Below are 12,654 nucleotides of genomic sequence, written 5' to 3'. Positions count from 1 at the left end.
ATCTCATCTTTTTTTTAAGGCTGAGTAATATTCCCCGAAACTATTTTTGAGGAATAAATGAACAATTATCCAGCTGATTTGTAGCCAAAAAAAAAATTAGAACCAGAAGTGTAGATTTAGTCATACAAGACGAGAATTTAAGAGCTGATGGTATTTATAAAGGAAGTCAGAGGACTTCTAAGTTCCTTAGAATGCTAAGATTTTGACCTAAGTAATACACACACACACACACACACACACACACAGGCTCTATGTAGAGCAATATATAGCCAGTTATTTTCCTCAAAACAGTCATCTTAGAAGACACTTGAAAAAACATGTTTTGTGGACAAATGTGTTTGGGAAATGCTGTGCGATCTCACCTTCTTGGATATTCACAGTAAACATCAATATGTTGAAGGATCTGAAAAATCTTGCATGTATTAGTCAGGGTTTTCCAGAGAAACAGAACACTGACTAATACAGATATAGGTACCAAGACCAGTGCCAGAGGAACAGAATCATAAGGATGAGTTTTCTGAATTGGTTCTCAGTTTTCTGTAGTTGGATCTCTAATTTGATAAGGTTTAAAGATGCTGATTAATCTCTTCCCAGTAATAAAGAAAGCACTGATAATGCATGTTGTGATGTGGCAATAGAGATAGGAAAAAAATCAACTTTGGATATCCCTAATCAAATACTTACAAGAGACAAGTTTCTGGGTAACCATATATAAGATTCCTTGGAGCATTTTTGTCAAACTAACGAGTATCATGAGATTGACTTCCCCTAATGATTGTTGCTCCCAATGTTGCTGGACAAAGTGGGGAAATAAAAAGAAGAGCAGAGGGATTAAAATTTCCAGCTCAGGCACCACATAAATGACCAGGAAGCTTCTATATCTGCTCTGAAAGAGACTACTTCCTATAGCTGTGGAACTGCTTCCCTCCAGGATCTCATCATGCTAGTGGTTGAATTACAAAACAGATTGGATTCCCAACATTGCAGGGTGTCTATTATTAAAGTGAGGGCTTTGATCAGGAAGGAATGGGACCCCGGAAATCAGAATGGGGACAGATGGGAAGCCCCTGATGAAGCTGGGGACACGGAACCCCTAAATTCTGAAGAGTTTTCTTTGCCAGTAGAAGCAGCTTCTTTACCCTGTCATTACAAAATACTCTAGAGGGCATCTTAGACAGCAAACAAATTTTTTTCTCATAGTTCTGAAGGTTGGAAGTCCGATCGAAGCGTCAACATGTTTGATTTCTTCTGGGGCCTCTCTCCTTAGCTGCCTACTTGCTGCATCATACATGGTCTTTCCTCTGTAGTCATCTGATTAGATTAGGTGCCATCTAACACCTTCTTCTTAAATTGATTAGTGCCTTAAAGGCCCCATCTCCAAATAGAGTCACATTCTGAGGTACTGAAGTTAGGGCTTCAACATATGCAGGGGAGGGAGGCACAATTTAGTCCATAACACTGCAATTTTTTTAAAGATTGTTTTAAAATTTATTTGGGGGCAGGGGGAGAAGCAAACTCCCTACTGAGCAGAAAGCCCAACACAGGGCTTGATGCCAGCACCCTGAAATCATAACCTGAGCTATAGGCAGACACTTATCCTAATGAGCCACCTAGGTACCCTTATAACACTGCAATTCTTTTTTAAGTTTAATTTTTTTTTATAACTCTATGCTTCCCAAGAGTATTTGACTATAATACTCTTTTTTAATAAAGATTTTTATTTATTTATTTGACAGAGATCACAAGTAGGCAGAGAGGCAGACAGAGGGAGAGGAAGGGAAGCAGGCTCCCCACAGAGCAGAGAGCCTGATGTGGGGCTCAATCCCAGGACCCTGAGATCATGCCCTGAGCCGAAGGCAGAGACTTTAACCCACTGAGCCTCCCAGGCACCCCTATAATACTCTTAATACACATGTTCAATTATATATCAAAGAATAATATTCCTCACTTTGAATATACTTTAACACTGACCCAGATTTATATAGCAATATCAATAATACTACTACTTAAATAATAAAAGTATAATACAATATAGAATTTATATAACATCTTTTTTGTATGTTTAATACTTATATAGTAACAACAATAATATTCTTAATAATAAAAATTCATTACAAAGTAGTTGACAGAGTACTTTTATCCATGTGATTTCATTTGATTAGGTATACAGAGCAGATATTATTATCTTTACTTAATGAAACAAAAGATCTTAAAAAGCCTAGAATGGTTAGGACTTACCAAGGTCATACAGGTAGTAAACAACTTCTCACACAATTGATTCCTTTACTTTGTAATACAGTTTTTAAATACTATATAATACCCATCCTGTCTTAATAATATACTACGGCTCCCACTTCAGATCAAGACATAATTGAACAGGGATGGTACCATATTAGCAAAAAAAAAAAACCCATGGTTTCAAATCAGCCTTCACACTCATTGGGCCATGTCATCATGGAAAAGTAATTTAATACCTCTACCCCTCAGGTAGGATATTGATAAAAATATTTATCTAAGGGAATTATTAAAAGGATTATTAAGTTCACGAAAAGTACTTCAAATATTACCTAACACATACAAAGTGCCAATAAATGTTAGCTATTACTATTGAGATAAAAGTTACTGGCTTTAAAAGCAAAATAATATCCTATAACATGGATATAATATAATCAATCAATAACTTCCTACAAAGTCCATTTTTGTCCTTGGTTTCCATTCTGAAAAACAAAAAATGAACAATACTTGAAGATTAAAAGAATGTTAAGTGCCATTTTAAAACAGAAGTAAATGAAGAATTCCCAAATACCTCCTAGCCCTGAGCAGACTTCAGTAGGGATTGTCGTAGCCCAGTGGTCCTTCTGAGGACAGCAGACTTGGTGTGGAAGTCTCTTAAGAACATGCTATCTCATGGGACTTTGAGTATTTCCTGCCCATGATCAGCAACATCTTTTCTTGCAGTATTTTGGCAGGTTTGTCCTTGTTCCCGGCCAGATTCAGGAAGTTCAGAAGCACATGAAAACAAACAATACATTAAAACACTTCTCTCAAATTATTCAATGCTCAAAAAAACAAGAATTATTCCGCAATATTGGGACCTGGCCAGTATTTTATCTTATTAATTATATTTATTCATTCTCAATTTATATGTCCATCATTTTTTTCCCAGCAAATAATTGTCTTGGCAGTGATTTCCATTAAACTTTTTTCTTGAAGTATATTTAAGTATAGGAAGTGATTAGGGTATCAATGTATTTTGCAAAAATTTACAGACATTTTCATGACTTGGACTATTTTGTCCTTTGTGCAATTTTCAAATTATGCTTTATTATTAAGATCATTCCTAGTGATTATTGTCCTTAAGATCATCTTGATTTTTTTCCTAAAAATCCCTTCCCTTGATTTCAATTATCATAGTTGGATGAATCACAAGCCAACAATATAATGTTCTGCTTTTCCAGAGTTTGCTTATCATTTAAGATCCATCTAAATATCTGCTCCTTAATTAAAAAACAACAACAACAAAAACAACAAAACCTTTCCAATTTCCCAACTCCACATAATAGCCAAACTAATTGGCTTCTATTTCTCATTATAGTCACTTGACTAAATTCAATGGGCTTTTGCCAATCATCATTTCACTTATCTTTCAGCAAGATTTATCTGAAAACCATTCCCTCCCTCTTGAATTACTCTCTTCCATGACAAAACAAGCTCCTGGATCTCCTCTTACCTCCCTGGCTTTCCCTTCTCCCTCACAGACTCCTCTTCTAACAAGACATTAAATGTTATAGTTTGTCAAGGCTGAGTGAGAGGCTCTATTCACTTCTCACTTCTCCTCCTGGGCAACTTCAAGCATGCCCCCAGTTTTATTTGACTTATAAATTTATATCTCCATCCCAGACATTCCCTCTTGGTGTCAGACCCATGTGTCTAGCTGCCTACATGACATTTTTGCTTTGAAATCTCAGGAACACTTACACGCAATGGACCAAAGTTGAGCATGTGAACTTCTCCTCCAAAATCTGGTCCTTCTGGAATTTCCTTTTTCTGTGATAAACATAGTCATCCAGTTATGCAAGCCTGAAAATCTAGGACTTATCCTTGCTATTTCCCTCTCCCTCAGCCTTATATGCTATTCCACAACACGTGTCAATTCTCCCTACTAAATATCTCAAAAATCTGCTCAGCCCCCTGCTCCAAGCTACCATCTTTTCTCACCTAGACTATTACAATTATCTCTAACTTTCCATTCTTGCCCCTTCCAATCCATTCTGCATATTGCACCAAAAGTTGTTTTTTCAATATGCAAATCTGATAACATCATCTTCCCTTAAACTCATCCATGGCTTCCTAATTGTCTTGGAATAAAGTCAAACCCCTCAGCCTCCTTTGTCCTACGAAGTCTTGACACCTATCCAACCTCATTTTATACCATGCCCCATCACATCCACTTCGCTCTTGCTGTGATGCACTTGGTCTTAAGTTACCTCAAATATGTCATCCTCCTGCCATAAGACATTTGGAAATGCATTTTCACCTGCCTGGATTGCTGAGGTCAGAGTGATCATGTAAGAGTCAACTAGAATACTTCTGAGTGTGAAAGGGGCACTATTACTAATTCTACCAGGCAAAACAAAAGGCATAAACTAAGTTTTCCAGGGAAAATTGAGATATATGCTCACTTGAAATTAACTTGCATTCATTCAACAGATCTCAGATCAAATGTCACCTCCTCAGGGAAGCTTAAAACAACATTCCTTCGCCCATTGTAAGTTTCTTAACACAATATATGTCTCTTTTGTTCCACTCTCCAAAGTTACAACTTTACATTTATGCACATAATTGTTCTTTGCTGTCCCCTCCAGTAGACTAAACTCCATGAGACCAAGTCTGTTCCCAAGGTTCTTCACTATTGTATTATCTGCCAAAACTACCATGTGTCATAAATATCTTGTATATTAAATATCGTTTTTCAAATGAAGAACATAAAATAATGCCTCTTTTAGAACTTCCTTTTTTCTGTGATTGGCACAACCAATCATCCAGTGATGCAATGCAGAAATCTAGGAACTATCCTTGACATCTTCCTCCCCCTCAGCCCCAGGGTTCATAACTCTTCTCTCTCTTCTTTGTCCTATGTCTCTCTCTCTCTCTCTCCTCCCCACCTCTCCTGCTGTGTGTGTATATACATATTTTTTTTTCCAGAAAGCTATCACATTCATCAGATACAAAGGACATCTCTTCTGATAAGAAGTGGTTTCTGAAACTAATGCTATTCATTTAAGTCTCTTGTCTATAAGAAACTTGCTTGCTAGAGACCTGGTGTAAGAGTCCAAATCACTCTTTCAACCATAGTTCTAAAATGTGAATGGCCTTTCAGTGTAAAAATTATATTTAATTTAAGTACACTTATCAGAATGAGAACTGAGTAATGTATAAAATTATTGAATCACTATATTGTAGACCTGAAACTAATATAAAGCTGTGTTAACTAAACTGAAATTAAAATATTTTAAAAATTTAAAAATAATATTTAATTTAAAATTAAACATTAAATAATTATCTTTCATTTTTACCAACTGAAACATTTTATAAGATAGCTAGGGAGCCATTCAAGGCACAGAAATTTTCAAGTTACTTATCCATATAAAATCATAAAGCCTACAATGCTTCTTTCTGAAAGAGGGATCCAAACCCAAATATTCCAGTACCATTAAACATCAGACTTCTTCTAGCATATGCCATATTTGCTCATTTCTGTAGCTCTCTTCTAGATGATTATTATCTAAGTGGCAAGATTACATCCTATGGATCTTTGTATTTTTCTTTTCCACACCTACTTTTTAACACTTTGTATAATGTTGTGAATGAGCATTTGTTGAAATGAATTCAATTAACCTAGGGTCCCCTCAGAGCCTGCCCTAGAACTGGCCCCTTTGCTGACTCACTTACTCAAAAGTTCTACTGACCTGCAAGATGCCCCGATCTCCAGTGGGGTCCAGACTCCCTGTGGTCTAACCACAGCACCAGTGGGTACCATGCATTCCCGTGTCATGGGCCACAGCATTCCTGTCATACTGGGCTTGCAGTGCTCCCATGAAAAAGTACCGGGATAAACATTTGTCTTTCCTTGGGACATAGCTTTGGTACTTACCTTTATAACCCTAAACTAACCAGCAGACAGAGGAGAAACAGACTGGTGGATCAAAGGAAACCCTGAATAATGTCATGGGTGATCTCACTGGTCACTGCTGTAGAGAATAGGGATAGTGGCCCCGTGTAGCTGTGGTTAGACATCACGAGCTCCCGAGGCCACTTGGCTTCTAATCCCAATTCAGTCTCCTGCAAGCAAGTTCTTTGTGTTCCTCAGTACAAGAGGGCTGATACACACATCTCCTTCAGGCGAACTGTCATAAGGACTAGACAAGCTCATACAGGTACAGTCCTTAAAACAGTTCCTGACTTAGAAATTCTCCTAAACAATACTGACTATTATGGGAGGGGGAAATGAGGGGACAGGCAGAAACCTCAGGAAGAACAGTAAGTAAATAAAAATAATAGTTACTTTTTTTTTGAATGCCTACCATGTGCCAGACATCATGAAGGGTTGGGGGTGAACAAGCACAGCTCTATCTACATCTATATCCAGATCTGTAACATTTATTTAAAACAACAAACTTTGCTTTGGTGAGATTCTAGAATTAAAAAGCATTACCCCAGGGGCACCTGGGTGGCTCAGTCATTAAGCGTCAGCCTTCAACTCAGGTCATGATCCCAGGGTCCTGGAATCGAGCCCCTCACTGGGCTCCTTGCTCTGTGGGAAGCCTGCTTCTCCCTCTCCCACTCACCCTGCTTGTGTTCCCTCTCTCTCACTGTGTCTCTCTCTGTCAAATAAATAAATAAACAAATAAAATAAAAAACATTATCCCAGAAATAAGTGAATAATGTGCAAGTTTACACCAGTGTTTTCATTACTTAAGGCAGACCCAGATCACATATTCCCTAAAATGACTCTGCAAATTATTCCCCTCATCCTTAATCTTTATAAGAAGACACGTTCTTTGTGTTCTTTTAAGTTCTTTTATAGCTTCTTGGAATTCTCTTCAGGCATTTCTGCTACTTCTTGTTCAATATCTTTTTTTTATTAGACTCCTGTGTTCCTGGTGATTGTAACTTTTTTTCCCTCAACTTTTTTTTTTCTTCTCATTTTCCTTCTGTAAAACCATCAAGCTGAAGAATGTCTAGTCTGAGTTAAAACCTGCCTCACCTGCTTTAGAAAAGAAGGACACTGTTATTTGTATATTCACCTTCGTAATATGCAGGTCCTAAAATGCACCTTCATCATAAAGTATTTAATAATTCTAAGCCAAAGTTGTAAGGTGATATAGACACCTTAGCCACCAGAGAGGCCCAGCCTCACTCAAAAACCTAAAGCAGAGGACTGAAGCCCCCAATAGGAAATGTGGTCTAATCAGCCATCTTGGATCTCGGGCAAGCTCATAACCCTCAGAACAGTCATCTCTACCTAAGTTATCTAAACCGGCTGCCTGTACTATCCCATAAATCTACAGAGAGATCAAATTGTACAACCTTCCTCCTCTTTGTTTGGCTAGATAAACATCTCAGGAGAAATAATTCACTTTGCTAATTGAGAGTAGTCATCTGAAATATCTGAAGCTGCCCACTGAGGCTGTGCAGCGTGGTGAAGCTCCTGGCTGTGATTTGGGGGTCTGGGTTCTCTCTGCCTTAAGTTTGCAAGTTTACAGCAGTGCTGTGCGTGAGTACTGTCTTAAGGAAGCTCGAAGGAATACCTTTCCCGAGAGCCTCTGCTCTCCCACCATGTCTGGGCTGCACCACAGTGGTGGCTTTCTGACACGACCCCTGGCTCATCCTCCTTGCTCAGAGTGACTCCCCTGCGATGACTCTCCATGTGTTTCCTGCAACTATTATCATGACCTTCCTCAACATCTCAGATGCAACAGGAGCACAGTAGCCACTGCTCTGTTCCTTTCCTACCCATCGTCTCCACCCTGAAATGACCTTGACCCCACAACTGGGGCCAGACTCCGGTTCCCATCATGTGGCCCGTGTTCCAGCCTCTGTACGTTGTCACCGCTGCCAGAGTCTCCACCATCTTTGCAGTTACATAAGAGGCCACAGAACGTCTGTCTGCTCCCTAGCACAAGCTTTTATGAAGCAGAGACAGCCCGAGAGGCCAAGTGGGCAAGAGGTGCATCCCGGAACCACGTCCCCTGGGAGGGTGAGTGGCTGTCTCCGGGTCTTGGCTCCCAGAGCCACTCAGCTCTGCTCTCTGCCTGTGTTTGCAGCCTGAAATACTCAAGGACGACATGTTATGTTTTCGGCTTGAAGGGGCAAAAGAGAAGCAGCCCTTTCAAAATAATTCCCCTGCTGTTTGTTTCATTCTGGAACACAATAAGGACAGGCTGAGGACACGACTCTGAGCTGTCAACACTTCCGACCCAGCTTCCATAGCACCTTTCACTTGCCAGAAAAAAAGTTGCTTAAGTTAAACAAGGGCCTAATGAATAGTCAAAATAATTGTTTAGTTTGGATATAAGGTCTTAGGTAAATAGATGAGTGCCCGGGACCAGAGGCCAGAAAAAGCAGTCCAGCAGGAGTCCACTTGTTCTGTTTTTCGGACATCAGCCCAGTGGCCTCTGCTTCTCCAGGGACCAGAGTTACTGAAGTATTTCTCTCTTCCCACGAGCATATTGAAGCAATTTAGCATCAGAAGGGGCTCATAAAATCAGGGAGAAAGGGAGAGAACTTTCTATGTTAGAAATATATACTTAAGACATGAAGTTCACCTCAGCAGAGTCTCCAATTAATAGAATGCTCAACATATGGAATGTTTGGCTTGTTTGTATTTAAGTGTTCATGTGGAAAACTTTCTAAAATGCTTTGTTACCCACTTAGGATTGTCCTGCCTCCTGCCTTACTAGTATTTTTAATGTGATTTCATCCTTTTTAAACACTATTATTTACTAAACCTAAAGACCATCATTAGGTTTATGAGTAATCCACTTCCAAGACTGTAATTGTAGTTATAGACAGAATAATCATTAAAAAGGAACCTTCCAGATATGGGTTCTGTAGGTTCTTGTCGTTGATGTTGATTTGTTTTGTTCTGTTTGTTTATTTAGGTGTCCTTGCTATCAACTTGCTTCATGGTTTCTTTTTCCCCAAAACGGCATTACATCATGAAAATTCTATTTAATTAAGAGCTTGATTAAATTAGTTGCTAGGTAATTTCAGTTCTACTGAATAATATTTTTAATAATTGCCTTCCATCTCTTACTTGAAAATAATAGATGCCTTGTTGATCCAGAACAGGATTTGGTTGTCTTACCCGTTCAGCCTATTTCCGCTGGACTGCTGTTCAAATAAACAACATCTATCTGATTGAATCTCGAATTCATCAAGGGGGTGGATTTCCCTGGCATTTAGGTTCCAGGAATCATGATGAATATGTCTTTGGTTTATCAGCAAATAGCAATCAAAGCATGCATTGGGCAATAAAAAGTGAATGCTCAACTATTCATGCAATTTTTCACCCTGATAATACAGGAGAGTGATTAACAACATGGGGTTTAAGAGCCGATTTTGATTTTGAGCACAAGCTCCACACCTATTATTTCTGTGAGCTCAGACAAATTATCAAATTTCCACTGGCTTCAGTTTCCTCATCTGCAAAATGGTGTAATAACACCTACTCCACTGGGTTGTTGGGCAGATGATGGTCAATAATGCAAGTAAAATGCTCGGTCTGGTGTAAGGATTGGCTTACTGTTACCTATCATGCTATTTTCACCTTGTAATTTCCTCACAACCACCTATAGGGTGGGCAAAGCTGCTGTAATTATGCTAATTGGTTTAAATATTAATTATGCTAATTAATTTAAATATTTAAATATAACCACTTCCAAGTGGTTATATTTATCAATGGGCAATTGATTTGCCCATAACCACCCAAGAGGGTGAAATATTGATCCTCTCGGCAATAGGAGTCTCTGAATTACTCACGCCTTGCCTTGCCTTTAACCACTCTGCCATGCGGTGCTGTCTTCTCAATGCTTCCCTAAACTTAAAGCCTTAGAAGATAATGGGCATCCTCTGCCTTACACTGTCAGATGGACAAACGGAATACATTTTGGCAAAGGCTTTAAAACCTATGTTGATATTACACAGACATTTTCTGGGAAAATGGTACCTTCTGAACTGCAAAGTCAGGAGGAATGTTTTGTTAATACGGAGGGAAAGAAATGCTGGGGGACAAGTGATTTCAAATCAATGAGCCTAAAGCCATTCAGAGAAGCCCACAGGGATGATACAAGACTAAAAGAAACAAGACTAAAACCTAGCCAGCTTTGTAGACCAAATGAATACAGTCTCATCCATGCAGAAGTTGTTACATATATGTCTATCTTCTAAAACTAAAAAAAAATCATTTAGACAGTGCTGAATTTATTATATCATTTTGACATGCTGTATTTTCTCCATGGCTGTTAAATTTCACCTTCTATCATGTGAGGGCCTGTGATTTTTTTTTAAACCAGGTTTGTACTCCCCCTAAGGTTAGTAACCAATGGTTACATGAGGGGGAGAGCTCTGCTGTGAAGTTCAGTAACCTAGATTTAAGGACCAGCCCTGCTAATTCTGAGCTTAAAGAACCATAAGCTTAGGCAGTCACTTAAAGTCAATAACCATCTACTGAGGGCCTTTAAAGACTTATTTATTTATTTATTTGAGAGATAGAGGGAGCAGAGGGAGGGTCAGAGAGAGAGAATCATCAAGCAGAACTCCCAACTGAGTGGGGAGACCAACTGGGGGCCAGTTCCATGACTCATGAGGTCATGACCTGAGCTGTTGGATGCTTAACCAACTGAGCCATTCAGGCCTCCATACTGAGTGCCTTTAAAGGGCCTGAGCTCTGAGCTGGGACTGGGTAGGTGAACAACAGTCCTTTGTTTTCTTTCCCTGAGCCTCCTTTTTCTCACCTATACAGTAAGGATAATAATAGTCAATCTCTTCACAAGACTATTGTGAGGATCCAATGAGATGAAGAAGAAAATAAATATACTGTGATGTTTGTGAAAGTGCTTTGTAAACTTTCCAAAGTGTTATAAACATGGGGTGCTCAAGACAAGCTGCTGAAGACAGGAAAACCCTTCAACTCTCCCCAGTGGCTTTCTTGTAACTGCTGGCCATCCACTCCAGGGGCTTGCCAAATGCTAACAGCATTCCTTTCTTTGATGTCAGATGATATTCATATTTATAAAAGTACTTTTCCATCTCTTTCCTCCTCCTCCCACTTTGCTTTATTCTGTAAACTATAACATTCCTTAATATCAGTATGGCACTATAATATCAGATGATATAAAGCATTAAATAAGGTACCAATATAAAATTCAAAGCACAGAATAGTCCAGAGGCTCACAGCTTGCAGTTGGTAAGCCCATCTATTTGTAAGGGATATTTTAAACATTGCCAATGGTGTGGGTTACAGCTGAAGGGGATCTCACTCAGGCGCTTGTTGACTACAGGAGGTGGGAATGGTAGAGAGAAGACTGTCCCTCCTCTCTACTCATAGGCTAAGGCCTGCTGCTGCCTCACATCTGGGAAAGAGTAGTTTATGGGAGTAGACCCATTACTCATGGAACTGAAATTTTCCCTGATTCAGTTCTTCCAGAAATATGGTAGATCTCATGTATTTTTACCTCTCCTCTAATTCCACACTTTATGTATTATTTGGCAAATTTTGTCTTTATATTTATTCTTGTCAACAGAAGACATTCACTTAGAGTCTGATATATGCCATACAATACACAAAGCTGTATGGAAAAGTGCAAAACACATAACATGCAGAGTCCTTGCTTTTCAGGAGTTGAGAAAAAAGTAAACCCAGCATTTATGGCAAGACAGCAAGTGTTATTTTAGATTCTTCAACCAATGACACTTTAAAAGGAGGCAACTGAGGCTAAGAGAAATAAATTTCCCAAGTTCGTACAGGTAACAGGTGTCTGAGCTAAGGTTGACCCCGAGTCTGTTTCGTACTAAAGTCAATGCCCTTGATCGGGAAGGCAGAAGACACATCACAAAGGAAAGTGAATGCAGACATTAAAGAAAACCTACAAAAAAATAAGTTCTACAAACCCTAGCAACTGTTATGTCCAAGGGAGGCGAAATATCCAAACTACCTGGAGCAGGATGGGGCTTCACTGAGCGGGTTCTAAAGCAGATCCATGATACGGCCTAGGCAACAGGATGGTAGACACCAGTGAGAAGGCAACTGTGCTAGAACCAAGAGAATAACACTGGGCAATTAAACATGTTAATAAGAATAAAACTATAATCCCAGAACACCATTCGTCCTTCCCAATTCAGGTGCCTCATCTTTGTGGCCCTCAGACAATGGACATTTTGTAAATTCCTATGATTTTCACAGATCCATCTTCTAGGCAGATCTAAAAGGGAGCAGAGTGCTGCTTCGCTCATAAGAGATTGCCAAGTTCATTACACTCAGCATTCATTAAATATCCCTTCTCGGGGGTGCCTGGGTGGCTCAGAGGGTTAAGCCTCGGCTTTCAGCGCAGGTCATGATCTCAGGGTCCTGGGATCAAGCCCCGCATCGGG

General features: G+C 39.4%; 1 protein-coding gene across 2 annotated transcripts in view; it reads left to right on the top strand.

The window, feature by feature from the left end:
* Positions 1–12,654, top strand: part of PDE7B (phosphodiesterase 7B) — a 310,619-nt gene that overhangs the window by 222,601 nt on the left and 75,364 nt on the right. The window lies entirely within an intron of this gene.

Source organism: Mustela erminea, chromosome 4 (assembly GCF_009829155.1).
Source record: "Mustela erminea isolate mMusErm1 chromosome 4, mMusErm1.Pri, whole genome shotgun sequence".
NCBI classification, from domain to species: Eukaryota; Metazoa; Chordata; class Mammalia; order Carnivora; family Mustelidae; genus Mustela; species Mustela erminea.
Note: the sequence above shows the minus strand (reverse complement) of the source record. Positions and strands in the feature narration are given on the sequence as shown.